The sequence below is a fragment of the Ranitomeya variabilis genome, chromosome 6 (assembly GCF_051348905.1).
Source record: "Ranitomeya variabilis isolate aRanVar5 chromosome 6, aRanVar5.hap1, whole genome shotgun sequence".
Taxonomy (NCBI): Eukaryota; Metazoa; Chordata; class Amphibia; order Anura; family Dendrobatidae; genus Ranitomeya; species Ranitomeya variabilis.
Genome location: NC_135237.1, coordinates 334,125,736 through 334,139,016, shown reverse-complemented (window position 1 = coordinate 334,139,016; position 13,281 = coordinate 334,125,736).

The window sequence follows — 13,281 nt, the reverse complement described above, 5'->3', positions numbered from 1 at the left end:
TGAGGGTTCGGTGCCCCCTCCTTGAGGGGGGGGTACTGTTGTGAATTTGGATTCTGGGCTCCCCCGGTGGCCGCTTGTGGAATTGGACTTGTCATCCTCTTTCCTGTTTCACCTGATTCCATCAGTAGTGGGTGTCGCTATTTAAGCTCATTTCTCTGGTGGTTTCTTGCCGGTCAACAATGTTATCTGATGCCTCTCAGTGCTTGTTCCTGCTTCTAGACAACTACTAGATAAGTTGGACTTTTGTCCATGTTTTGTTTTGCCTATTTGTTCCAGTTCACAGCTGAAGTTTTGTTACTGTGTCTGGAAAGCTCTCGTTGATCAGGGATTGCTACTCTGGCGTTATGAGTTAATGCCAGAGTTTAAGGTAATCTCTGGATGGTGTTTTGTTAGTGTTTTTCTGCTGACCATGAAAGTATACTATCTGTCTTCTGCTATCTAGTAAGCGGACCTCAAATTTGCTAAGACTATTTTCCTGCTGCGTTTGTTGTTTCATCTGAACTCACCGTCATTATATGTGGGGGGCTACTGTCTTCTTTGGAATATTTCTCTAGAGGTGAGCCAGGTCTTATATTTCCCTCTGCTAGCTATTTAGGTCTTAGGCCAGAGCTGGGCATCTAGCGATAAATAGGAAATGCTACCTGGCTATTTCTAGTTGCGCGGCAGGCTTAGTTCATGGTCAGTATAGTTCCATCTTCCGAGAGCTTGTCCCTCTATAGGCTTGCTATGATCTCTGCCTGCAGAGATCATGACAACACGCCAGCCGTATGCAGACCTATCAGCGGTCTTTGAACCTTCCCCAGCATCGCCTAATCATAGACGTTGCAACAAGGTGGAACTCAACACTGCACATGCTTCAGAGACTGTGCCAACAGAGGCGGGCTGTTATGTTTTTGTGGGAGGATACACATACACGGGCAGGCAGTAGGATGGCAGACATGGAGTTGTCAGGTGTGCAGTGGTCCAAGATACAAGACATGTGTCAAGTCCTTCAGTGTTTTGAGGAATGCACACGGCTGGTTAGTGCAGACAACGCCGTAATAAGCATGAGCATCCCTGTTGTGAAATTGGATTTTGGGCTCCCCCTGTGGCCACTGGTGGAATTGAACTGGTGTGCATCATCCTCTCTGTTCACCTGTTTCCATCAGGATGTGGGAGTCGCTATTTAGCCTTGCTCCTCTGTCACTTCCATGCCGGTCAACATTGTAATCAGAAGCCTTTCTGTGCATGTTCCTGCTGCTAGACAACTCCCAGCTAAGTTGGACTTTAGTCCTTGTTTGTTTTTGCATTTTGTTCCAGTTCACAGCTGTAGTTTCGTTTCTGTGTCTGGAAAGCTCTTGTGATCTGAAATTGCCACTCTGATGTTATGAGTTAATACTAGAGTCTTAAAGTAATTTCAGGATGGTGTTTTGATAGGGTTTTCAGCTGACCATGAAAGTGCCCTTTCTGTCTTCCTGCTATCTAGTAAGCGGACCTCAATTTTGCTAAACCTATTTTCATACTACGTTTGTCATTTCATCTAAAATCACCGCCAATATTTGTGGGGGCCTCTGTCTGCCTTTCGGGGAAATTTCTCTAGAGGTGAGCCAGGACTATATTTTCCTCTGCCAGGATTAGTTAGTCCTCCGGCCGGCGCTGGGCGTCTAGGGATAAAACGCAGGCTACGCTACCCGGCTACTGTTAGTTGTGCGGCAGGTTTAGTTCATGGTCAGTTTAGTTTCCATCCTTCCAAGAGCTAGTTCTTATGTTTGCTGGGCTATGTTCTCTTGCCATTGAGAACCATAACACATCCCCCTAATGCGTCTGCTGATGCAAAGTTTGACGCACATAAAGGAGCAGGCGTCTGCACCAGAGGAAGAGGAAAGCCTTGATGACAGTCAGCCATTGTCTGGTCAGGGCAGTGTACAGGACGAGGTAGTGGGCGAAGAGGAGGTGGAGGACGAGGAGGATGATGGGGATGAGTATATTTTTAATGCGGAAGCTTTCCCGGGGGCACTGGAAATTGGTTGCGTGGCAAGGCCGGGTTCTGGTTTTTTGAGGGACACAAGTGACGTAGATTTGCCTGAAACTGCCCCTCAACCAATCACAACCGGAGATTTGACAACTGGAACTTTGGCCCACATGGCGGATTATGCCTTACGTATCCTAAAAAGGGACACACGCATTACGAAAATGATGAACGATGACGATTACTGGTTGGCCTGCCTCCTTGATCCACGCTATAAAGGCAAATTGCAAAATATTATGCCACATGAGAACTTGGAACTAATATTAGCAACCAAACAATCAACTCTTGTTGACCGTTTGCTTCAGGCATTCCCAGCACACAGCGCACGTGATCGTTCTCACACGAGCTCCAGGGGGCAGCAGACTAGGAGTGTTAGGGGTGCACACATCAGAAGTGGCGTTGGACAGAGGGGTTTTCTGACCAGGTTGTGGAGTGATTTTGCTATGACCGCAGACAGGACAGGTACTGCTGCATCAATTGAAAGTGACAGGAGACAACATTTGTCCAGTATGGTTACTAACTATTTTTCATCCCTTATCGATGTTCTCCCTCAACCGTCATTCCCATTTGATTACTGGGCATCAAAATTAGACACCTGGCCAGAATTGGCAGAATATGCATTGCAGGAGCTTGCTTGCCCGGCAGCAAGTGTCCTATCAGAAAGAGTATTCAGTGCTGCAGGTTCAATATTAACCGAAAAAAGGACTCGTCTGGCTACCCAAAATGTTGACAATCTAACATTCATTAAAATGAACCACAACTGGATTTCGAAATCTTTTGCCCCACCTTGCCCGGCCGACAACTAGCTTTCCTATGAAAAGCTCTTACCTGTGGACTACTGTGAATTACTTTTCTAATGTCTAATTTTCTGCAGCTGATTGTCCAGCCTACGACAAGTTTACACCTCACTAAATGGCCAAACTCCCCACACGGGGCCTTGGTATCGCGACTTGGCGCAAGTACCCGTGAGACTGCTGTTTGTCTGAAGAGGTGGGTGTGCTCGCTTTTGGTCGACGGCATTGCTACTGGGTCCCTCATAGTACAATAAAGTGTCTCTGGCGGTGGTGGTGCGCACCCAACGTCAGACACACTGTTGTAACATGAGGGGCCCTGGGCCTGTACTGCCGGCCACAAGAGAGTTCACCCACCCCCAGGTCAAACATTGCTCTACCACTTCCACAGTTATCTCTCACACTTCCACCAATGTTTAGTCTATGCGCTGACATCCTTCCATACCTGCCACTGACAATACCATTGTGTTAACATGTATGATGGTACTTAACATAGTCAGGGGCAGTGTCCCCTATTTACCAAAGTAAATACTTTGCGCTAAATTATTAGGTCTGAAACAACGCAGAGGATCCCACCCCTGAACCTAATGATTGCACCCTTTAGTGTTTTTGTTTTGTTTTAATGCGAGACATTCACATTTATTTGTTGTTTTGGACTACTAACTGGCAGACACTCATTACAATCGGCCTCCACTAACCAGACCACTGCTGCCCGTGTACCCCTGGAACCAATTATAAAGTGCCTACAGCCAGCCCATTTTATTATGTTAGGCCTTCGAAGCCTGTCTGCGGTCCCTCCTTCCACTAGGCCTCCACTGACCAGACCACTGCTGCCCGTGTACCCCTGGAACCAATTATAAAGTGCCTACAGCCAGCCCATTTTATTATGTTAGGCCTTCGAAGCCTGTCTGCGATCCCTCCTTCCACTAGGCCTCCACTGACCAGACCACTGCTGCCCGTGTACCCCTGGAAACAATTATAAAGTGCCTACAGCCAGCCCATTTTATTATGTTAGGCCTTCGAAGCCTGTCTGCGGTCCCTCCTTCCACTAGGCCTCCACTGACCAGACCACTGCTGCCCGTGTACCCCTGGAAACAATTATAAAGTGCCTACAGCCAGCCCATTTTATTATGTTAGGCCTTCGAAGCCTGTCTGCGGTCCCTCCTTCTACTAGGCCTCCACTGACCAGACCACTGCTGCCCGTGTAACCCTGGAACCTATTTTACAGTGCCTACAGCCAGCCCATTTTATTATGTTAGGCCTTCGAAGCCTGTCTGCGGTCCCTCCTTCCACTAGGCCTCCACTGACCAGACCACTGCTGCCCGTGTACCCCTGGAAACAATTATAAAGTGCCTACAGCCAGCCTATTTTATTATGTTAGGCCTTCGAAGCCTGTCTGCGGTCCCTCCTTCCACTAGGCCTCCACTGACCAGACCACTGCTGCCCGTGTAACCCTGGAACCTATTTTACAGTGCCTACAGGCAGCCCATTTTATTATGTTAGGCCTTCGAAGCCTGTCTGCGGTCCCTCCTTCCACTAGGCCTCCACTGACCAGACCACTGCTGCCCGTGTAACCCTGGAACCAATTATAAAGTGCCTACAGCCAGCCCATTTTATTATGTTAGGCCTTCGAAGCCTGTCTGCGGTCCCTCCTTCCACTAGGCCTCCACTGACCAGACCACTGCTGCCCGTGTACCCCTGGAAACAATTATAAAGTGCCTACAGCCAGCCCATTTTATTATGTTAGGCCTTTGAAGCCTGTCTGCGGTCCCTCCTTCCACTAGGCCTCCACTGACCAGACCACTGCTGCCCGTGTAACCCTGGAAACAATTATAAAGTGCCTACAGCCAGCCCATTTTATTATGTTAGGCCTTCGAAGCCTGTCTGCGGTCCCTCCTTCCACTAGGCCTCCACTGACCAGACCACTGCTGCCCGTGTACCCCTGGAAACAATTATAAAGTGCCTACAGCCAGCCCATTTTATTATGTTAGGCCTTCGAAGCCTGTCTGCGGTCCCTCCTTCCACTAGGCCTCCACTGACCAGACCACTGCTGCCCGTGTAACCCTGGAAACAATTATAAAGTGCCTACAGCCAGCCCATTTTATTATGTTAGGCCTTCGAAGCCTGTCTGCGGTCCCTCCTTCCACTAGGCCTCCACTGACCAGACCACTGCTGCTCGTGTACCCCTGGAACCAATTATAAAGTGCCTACAGCCAGCTTATTTTTTTATGTTAGGCCTTCGAAGCCTGTCTGCGGTCCCTCTTTCCACTAGGCCTCCACTGACCAGACCACTGCTGCCCGTGTACCCCTGGAACCTATTTTACAGTGCTTAGAGCCTATTTTTTTATTTTATTTAATATTAATGAAGCCAGGATGGGCTACGATGTACCACGCTATGAGCTACCCAGTTGACAATTCTTTTGCGAGAAAAGCAATCCCACCTCTCCACCAGCATGTTAAAGACCGCATTGTCCTTGCATTCTGTCAATCTGTGAGTCCAAAGGTACACCTGACAACAGACACATGGACCTGTAGGCATGGCCACGGAAGGTTACGTGTCCTTTGTGGCTCAATGGGTTAATGTATTGGATGCATGGTCCACACAGGGGACAGCCTGCTAAGTCTGTCTGCAGTCCCTAATTCATGTTGTCCTCAACTGAATAAAGCTGAGCTTCTACCTTCTGGTTCTGATTAACTGCTGTTTTTTTTAAAAAAATGGTGGTTCCGGCCTACTAACGGTGTCTGCCCCTGCCTGGTGTTGTCCTCAACTGAATAAAGCTGTGCTTCAACCTTCTGTTCCAAACATACAACCAAAAAATGGTACAGTACAAAAATTGGCCACCAGCTACAAAAACTTTCTCCTGCAAGTAGTTAACTGAAAGGTTTTTTTCCATTGAAAACACAGATATGGCATCCACCGAGTGTTGTCCTGTCGCGTCTTCTTTATATTATTGCCAAGAAGCTGCAACTGAATAAAGCTGTGCTTCAACCTTCTGTTCCAAATTACGATTTTTAAAAATGAAATTGGCTGTTCCGGCCTACTAAAGGTGTCTGCCCCTGCCTGGTGTTGTCCTCAACTGAATAAAGCTGAGCTTCTACCTTCTGCCTCTTATTAACTGCTGTTTTTTCTAAAAATTGGCTGTTCCGGCCTACTAAAGGTGTCTGCCCCTGCCTGGTGTTGTCCTCAACTGAATAAAGCTGAGCTTCTACCTTCTGCCTCTTATTAACTGCTGTTTTTTCTAAAAATTGGCTGTTCTGGCCTTCTAAAGGTGTCTGCCCCTGCCTGGTGTTGTCCTCAACTGAATAAAGCTGTGCTTCAACCTTCTGTTCCAAACATACAACCAAAAAATGGTACACTACAAAAATTGGCCACCAGCTACAAAAACTTTCTCCTGCAAGTAGTTAAAAGAAAGGTTTTTTTCCATTGAAAACACAGATATGGCATCCACCGAGTGTTGTCCTGTCGCGTCTTCTTTATATTATTGCCAAGAAGCTGCAACTGAATAAAGCTGTGCTTCAACCTTCTGTTCCAAATTACGATTTTTAAAAATGAAATTGGCTGTTCTGGCCTACTAAAGGTGTCTGCCCCTGCCTGGTGTTGTCCTCAACTGAATAAAGCTGTGCTTCAACCTTCTGTTCCAAACATACAACCAAAAAATGTTACAGTACAAAAATTGGCCACCAGCTACAAAAACTTTCTCCTGCAAGTAGTTAACTGAAAGGTTTTTTTCCATTGAAAACACAGATATGGCATCCACCGAGTGTTGTCCTGTCGCGTCTTCTTTATATTATTGCCAAGAAGCTGCAACTGAATAAAGCTGTGCTTCAACCTTCTGTTCCAAATTACGATTTTTAAAAATGAAATTGGCTGTTCCAGCCTACTAAAGGTGTCTGCCCCTGCCTGGTGTTGTCCTCAACTGAATAAAGCTGTGCTTCAACCTTCTGTTCCAAATTACGATTTTTAAAAATGAAATTGGCTGTTCCGGCCTACTAAAGGTGTCTGCCCCTGCCTGGTGTTGTCCTCAACTGAATAAAGCTGAGCTTCTACCTTCTGCCTCTTATTAACTGCTGTTTTTTCTAAAAATTGGCTGTTCCGGCCTACTAAAGGTGTCTGCCCCTGCCTGGTGTTGTCCTCAACTGAATAAAGCTGAGCTTCTACCTTCTGCCTCTTATTAACTGCTGTTTTTTCTAAAAATTGGCTGTTCCGGCCTACTAAAGGTGTCTGCCCCTGCCTGGTGTTGTCCTCAACTGAATAAAGCTGAGCTTCTACCTTCTGCCTCTTATTAACTGCTGTTTTTTCTAAAAATTGGCTGTTCTGGCCTTCTAAAGATGTCTGCCCCTGCCTGGTGTTGTCCTCAACTGAATAAAGCTGTGCTTCAACCTTCTGTTCCAAACACACAACCAAAAATTGGTACAGTACAAAAATTGGCCACCAGCTACAAAAACTTTCTCCTGCAAGTAGTTAACTGAAAGGTTTTTTTCCATTGAAAACACAGATATGGCATCCACCGAGTGTTGTCCTGTCGCGTCTTCTTTATATTATTGCCAAGAAGCTGCAACTGAATAAAGCTGTGCTTCAACCTTCTGTTCCAAATTACGATTTTTAAAAATGAAATTGGCTGTTCCGGCCTACTAAAGGTGTCTGCCCCTGCCTGGTGTTGTCCTCAACTGAATAAAGCTGTGCTTCAACCTTCTGTTCCAAACATACAACCAAAAAATGGTACAGTACAAAAATTGGCCACCAGCTACAAAAACTTTCTCCTGCAAGTAGTTAACTGAAAGGTTTTTTTCCATTGAAAACACAGATATGGCATCCACCGAGTGTTGTCCTGTCGCATCTTCTTTATATTATTGCCAAGAAGCTGCAACTGAATAAAGCTGTGCTTCAACCTTCTGTTCCAAATTACGATTTTTAAAAATGAAATTGGCTGTTCCGGCCTACTAAAGGTGTCTGCCCCTGCCTGGTGTTGTCCTCAACTGAATAAAGCTGTGCTTCAACCTTCTGTTCCAAATTACGATTTTTAAAAATGAAATTGGCTGTTCCGGCCTACTAAAGGTGTCTGCCCCTGCCTGGTGTTGTCCTCAACTGAATAAAGCTGAGCTTCTACCTTCTGGCTCTTATTAACTGCTGTTTTTTAAAAAATTGGCTGTTACGGCCTACTAACGGTGTCTGCCCCTCCCTGGTGTTGTCCCCAACTGAACAAAGCTGAGCTTCCACATTCTGGCTTTCGGCCTGTACTATCAGATATTAAACTGCATTTGGCCTATTAGTGTGTTTGGGCACTTAAAACAGTGTCTGCTGCTCTTGGGTTTGCTACTCCACTGAACAAAGCAATGCCGCCTGTTTAGTCCTGTTACCAATTTTGAACTGCATTTAGCCTACTTTATTCTTTGGCCCTATATCTGTTTCCTCCTCATCCTGCCCATTGCCCAGCCACTGCTAGATGAGTCTGCTGGTACATTGACCTAGACCACTACATTCCCCTTGTACTCTACACAGCCAGAATCTGACCCTGCTGAAAGTAAGGTTCCCCTTCCCGCATGTTATACCACCTTACACAGGGACAAAGAGGAAGGTGCAGATGAAAGTGCAGGTTCCTTCATCAGGTGGGGGGGGCATACTCGTTGGCGACGTCACTGGCACAGGGCCCCTCAGAGTACGCAAAAGTGTCGCTGCTGGTGGGAGGCGCCCCCGCCATGCAAACACACCGCCGTACTTTGAGGGGCCCTGTGCCAGTGCCAATGCGAACGAGTGGCCCCCCCCTGCTTGCTCAGGATCACAGCACTTGCAACGTTGAAATACTTACCTCTCCCTGCAACACCGCCGTGACGTAGTCCGCATTTCCTGGGCCAACGAAAAATTTGAGCCAGCCCTACTCCCCCCACAACTTTTGCCCAATGGCCCCCAATTTCCTATGCCCAACTATTATTATAAAGTTAATTAAGATTGACAAGCTTCAGAAACAAGAATGGATGTTTTTGGCATTAAAATGGGCACTGTAGGTGTTTTCCTGGCCTCCACTCACTGCCGACTATGCTTCCCCATTGACTTGCATTGGGTTTCGTGTTTCGGTCGATCCCCGACTTTTAGCGATAATCAGCCGACTGCACTCGACTCGACTCTGGACAAAGTCGGGTTTCACAAAACCCAACTCGATCTTAAAAAAATGAAAGTCGCTCAACCCTACTCAACACTACTTACAATTGAAATTGGCTTTTGCCCTTGCTGTGGCCTGTGAAGAAGAAAGAAGAAGACAAAGATGGAGAAGACATCATCGTCGCTATTGGCAACACCCCATTCTTGAACTCCGAGAGAGCCTTGGAGCCTACCACTTGTTGTACACAGAGCTGCGTTAAATCCCGGAGAAGTTTTTTGACTACATGAGGATGTCAGAGCAGAGCTTCGATTACTTGCTGCAATGTGTCCGAGGATCCATCGCCAGGCAGGACACCCAACTCCGTGGAGCAATTCCTTCTGAGGAACGTCTTTTGGTGACCCTGAGGTACATAAATTTTGAAAAACAAACACGTCAATAGTATTATTGTTAGAAAAGCCATGTATTTTTTTTCCATTTTATGTTTGGCAGATTCATGGCTACTGGAGAGACTTTATGATCTCTACATTTTCAATTCCAGAATGGAGTGTCCACCCTCGGATTGTTGGAGACACCTGCCGTGCTTTATATGACGTTCTGAATCAAGAATTCCTCCCCTAACCCACAACTGAACTCTGGCTGGAAAATGGAGCAAAATTCCAGGACATTTGTAATTTTCCTAACTGTGTGGGGGCCATGGATGGCAAACACATTCAGATTATGAAACCTGCTGGAAGTGGAACCGAGTATTTTAATTGCAAAAAATACTTTTCGATTGTTCTCATGGTGATGGCAGATGCTGAATGTCGATATGTCGCTGTGGATGTTGGCTAATTGTATGAGAAAATGACTCTCAGACTTTCAAAAACTCTGACATGAGCCAACGTTTGTATGATAATAATATCAATTTTCCACAGCCACGACCTATTCCGAACACTGAAGTACTGCCAATGCCATTTGTTGTGGTTGGGGATAAGGCGTTTCAAATGTGTGCCAACCTCATAAAACTATACTCAAGTCGGGACTTGAATCACATCAAACGGATTTACAACCAGCGACTGACAAGGGCATGAAGAACTGTAGAGTGTGCATTTGGATTGCTGGTATCTAAATGGTGCATTTTGGGAACAGCCATCAATCTAGAAATTGAGACAATTGATGAGGTTGTGAAAGCTTGTGTTGTTATGCACATCCTGGCAAAAGAGAGACCCAACTTAGAAACTGAGGAACCTGTTACATTGCAGGATTACCAAGATCACCCTCTGAGGACTACAGCGGAAGTTGCCCAGATGAGGTATAACTTTGCTGCTTACTTTGTTTCTGATAATGGATGTGTGGCATGGCAAGACATAATGGTTTAAGCCGCTAAGTAAAATGTTTCTGTAATGTTAAAATATACCTGTAATGTTAAAATGTACCTATAATGCTTGCTGACTTAAATAATAAAAGACCTCCAGTAAAACACCCATTACAAGTTCCCTCAACAATACAATATTATTATTTATTTATATAGCACCATTGATTCTATGATTCTGTACATGACAAGGAGTTACATACAAATTACAGATATCACAGTAAGCAAACTAACAATTACAGACTGATACAGAGGGGCGAGGACCCTGCCCTTGCAGGCTTATAATCTACAGGATGGTGGGGAAGGAGACAGTACATCGAGGGTTGCAGGAGCTCCGGTGTTGGTGAGGCGGTGGCTCCGGTACTGGTGAGGAGGCAGCGGGGTCAGTGCAGGTTGTAGACTTTCCTGAAGAGGTGGGTTTTCAGGTTCCATCTGAAGGATCCAAATGTGGTTGATATTTGGATGTGTCGGGGCAAAGAATTCCAGAGGATGGGGGATATTCTGGAGAAGTCTTGGAGGCGGTTGGGTGAGGAGCGAATAAGTGTGGAGGACAGAAGGTGGTCTTGGGAGGATCGGAGATTATGTGAGGGAAGAGTGTCTATCAACCATATCCTCCTTCTTCTCCTCTCGCTTCCTCAAACTCAATGTGGACAAATCTGAACTCAGCATCTTTCCTCCATTTGATAGATCTTCCTTACCTGACCTATCTATTAATTAATGACATCACGCTTTCCCCCGTACTGGAATTCCGCTGCCTCAGAGAAACCCTTGACTCTGCCCTGTCCTTCAAACCGCGCAGCCAAGCTCTTTCCACCTCCTGTCGCCTCCAGCTCAAAAATATCTCCGTAATCCATCCTTTCCTCTACCGTCAATCTACTAAAATGCCCGTCCATGCCCTCATCATCTCCAGTCTCTACTACTGCAACATCCTTTCTGTGGCCTCCCTGCTAACACCCTTTCATCTCTCCAGTCCATCCTTAACTCTGCTGCTCGACTAATTCATCTCTCTCCTCACTACTCTTCTGCTTCTCTTCAAATCTCTTCACTGGCACCCATTGCCTCAGTGTATCCAGTTCAAATTACTAACACTGACCTACAAAGCCATCTATAACCTGTCTCCTCCATATATCTGCAGAATATATGCAGAATTAGGCATTCAGGACCTGAAATTACGTCACGGCTTGCTGTGATTGGTCGCATCGCGGTCACATGGGCGGCACGCAACCAATCACAAGCCGTGACGTAATTTTAAAATGCGCGCGTTTCCTGCCTCCCGTGACGTCACGGCTTGTGATTGGTCGCGTCACCCATGTGACCGCGACGCGACCAATCACAAGCCGTAACGTAATTTTCAAATCCTGAATGCCTAGAATTAGGCATTCAGGACCTGAAAATTACATCACGGCTTGCTGTGATTGGTCGTGTCGCGGCCACATGGGCGGCACGCGACCAATCACAAGCCGTGACGTCACGGAAGGCAGTAAACGCGCGCATTTTAAGCAAAGAACGCTGCCGGTTCTCTCAGTAAGGTCCAGGCTGCGTCGGAGAGGTGAGTATAGCAATATTTTTTATTTTAATTCTTTCTTTTACACATTAATATGGATCCCAGGGCCTGAAGGAGAGTTTCCTCTCCTTCAGACCCTGGGAACCATCAGGGATACCGTCCGATACTTGAGTCCCATTGACTTGTATTGGTATCGGGTATCGGTATCGGATTAGATCCGATACTTTGCCGGTATCGGCCGATACTTTCCGATACCGATACTTTCAAGTATCGGACGGTATCGCTCAACACTAGTCGCGAGCGGTCACATGGACGGTCACGCGACCAATCACAAGCCGCGACGTCATCTAAGGTCCTTCACGCGCTCATTCTTAGGAAGGAAGGCTGCCGGAAAGAAGCAGGGCGCGTCTGAGGGTGAGTATATTCCTATTAGGTATATACTTATCCTCGGACGCGCCCTGCTTCTTTCCGGCAGCCTTCCTTCCTAAGAATGAGCGCGTGAAGGACCTTAGATGACGTAGCGGCTTGTGATTGTTCGCGTGACCGCCCATGTGACCGCTCGCGACCAATCACAAGCCGCGACGTCACCGCAGGTCATTCACGCGCTCATTCTTAGGAAGGAAGGCTGCCGGTTAGTACCAGGGCGCGTCCGAGGGTGAGTATATCAATATTTATTATTTTGATTCTTTATTTAACACTTAAATATGGATTCCGATACCGATTCCCGATATCGCAAACATATCGGAACTCGGTATCGGAATTCTGATACCAGATTCAGAAGATCGCCGACCTCATGGCCGACCCCACACAGGGGTCGGGTCGGGTTTCATGAAACCCGACTTTGCCAAAAGTCGGCGACTTCTGAAAATGGCCGACCCGTTTCGCTCAACCCTACTCGGGAGCGTGGTGGATGCTGCTGGCTGCAGGGGTGATGAATTCGGCAGTGTGGTGGATTCTGACAGACTTCTGCACAACACAACTGATGGTCCCAACCCCATTTATAAGGCAAGAAATTCCACTTATTAAGCCTGACAGGGCACACCTGTGAAGTGAAAACCATTTCCGGTGACTACCTCTTGAAGCTCATCAAGAGAATGCCAAGAGTGTGCAAGATAGCATAGAGGGTGGCAGGACTTTTTGTCCCCTTATTTTAGCACATAGGCACTTTACCTCCTTATACAAGCAAGTCCCCTGATGATTTAGCTTGGAAGAAACGCGTCGGGACTACGATACAGGGAGAGTGCAGGGCATGTGTGTGCAGGGGTAGATGTGGACTGCCCTTGTAAGGGCAGGTGCTTTGGGGATAGCTTACTGGTAGCCCCACAGGGATTGACAGAGTATTGTCATCTCCTTCTATCAAATTCCGGATTTTCCCCTGACTAGAGAATATCCGGCGCTCCTGTGCCCGTACTGTGGAATTGGTGAGATTGTTAAATAATGGAAAAGGAACAATCAACAGTGGCAATGTTTACAATATATGCTATAACTGTTGTATGTGAATAATTGTTCTTACATGCAACCAAGTGTAT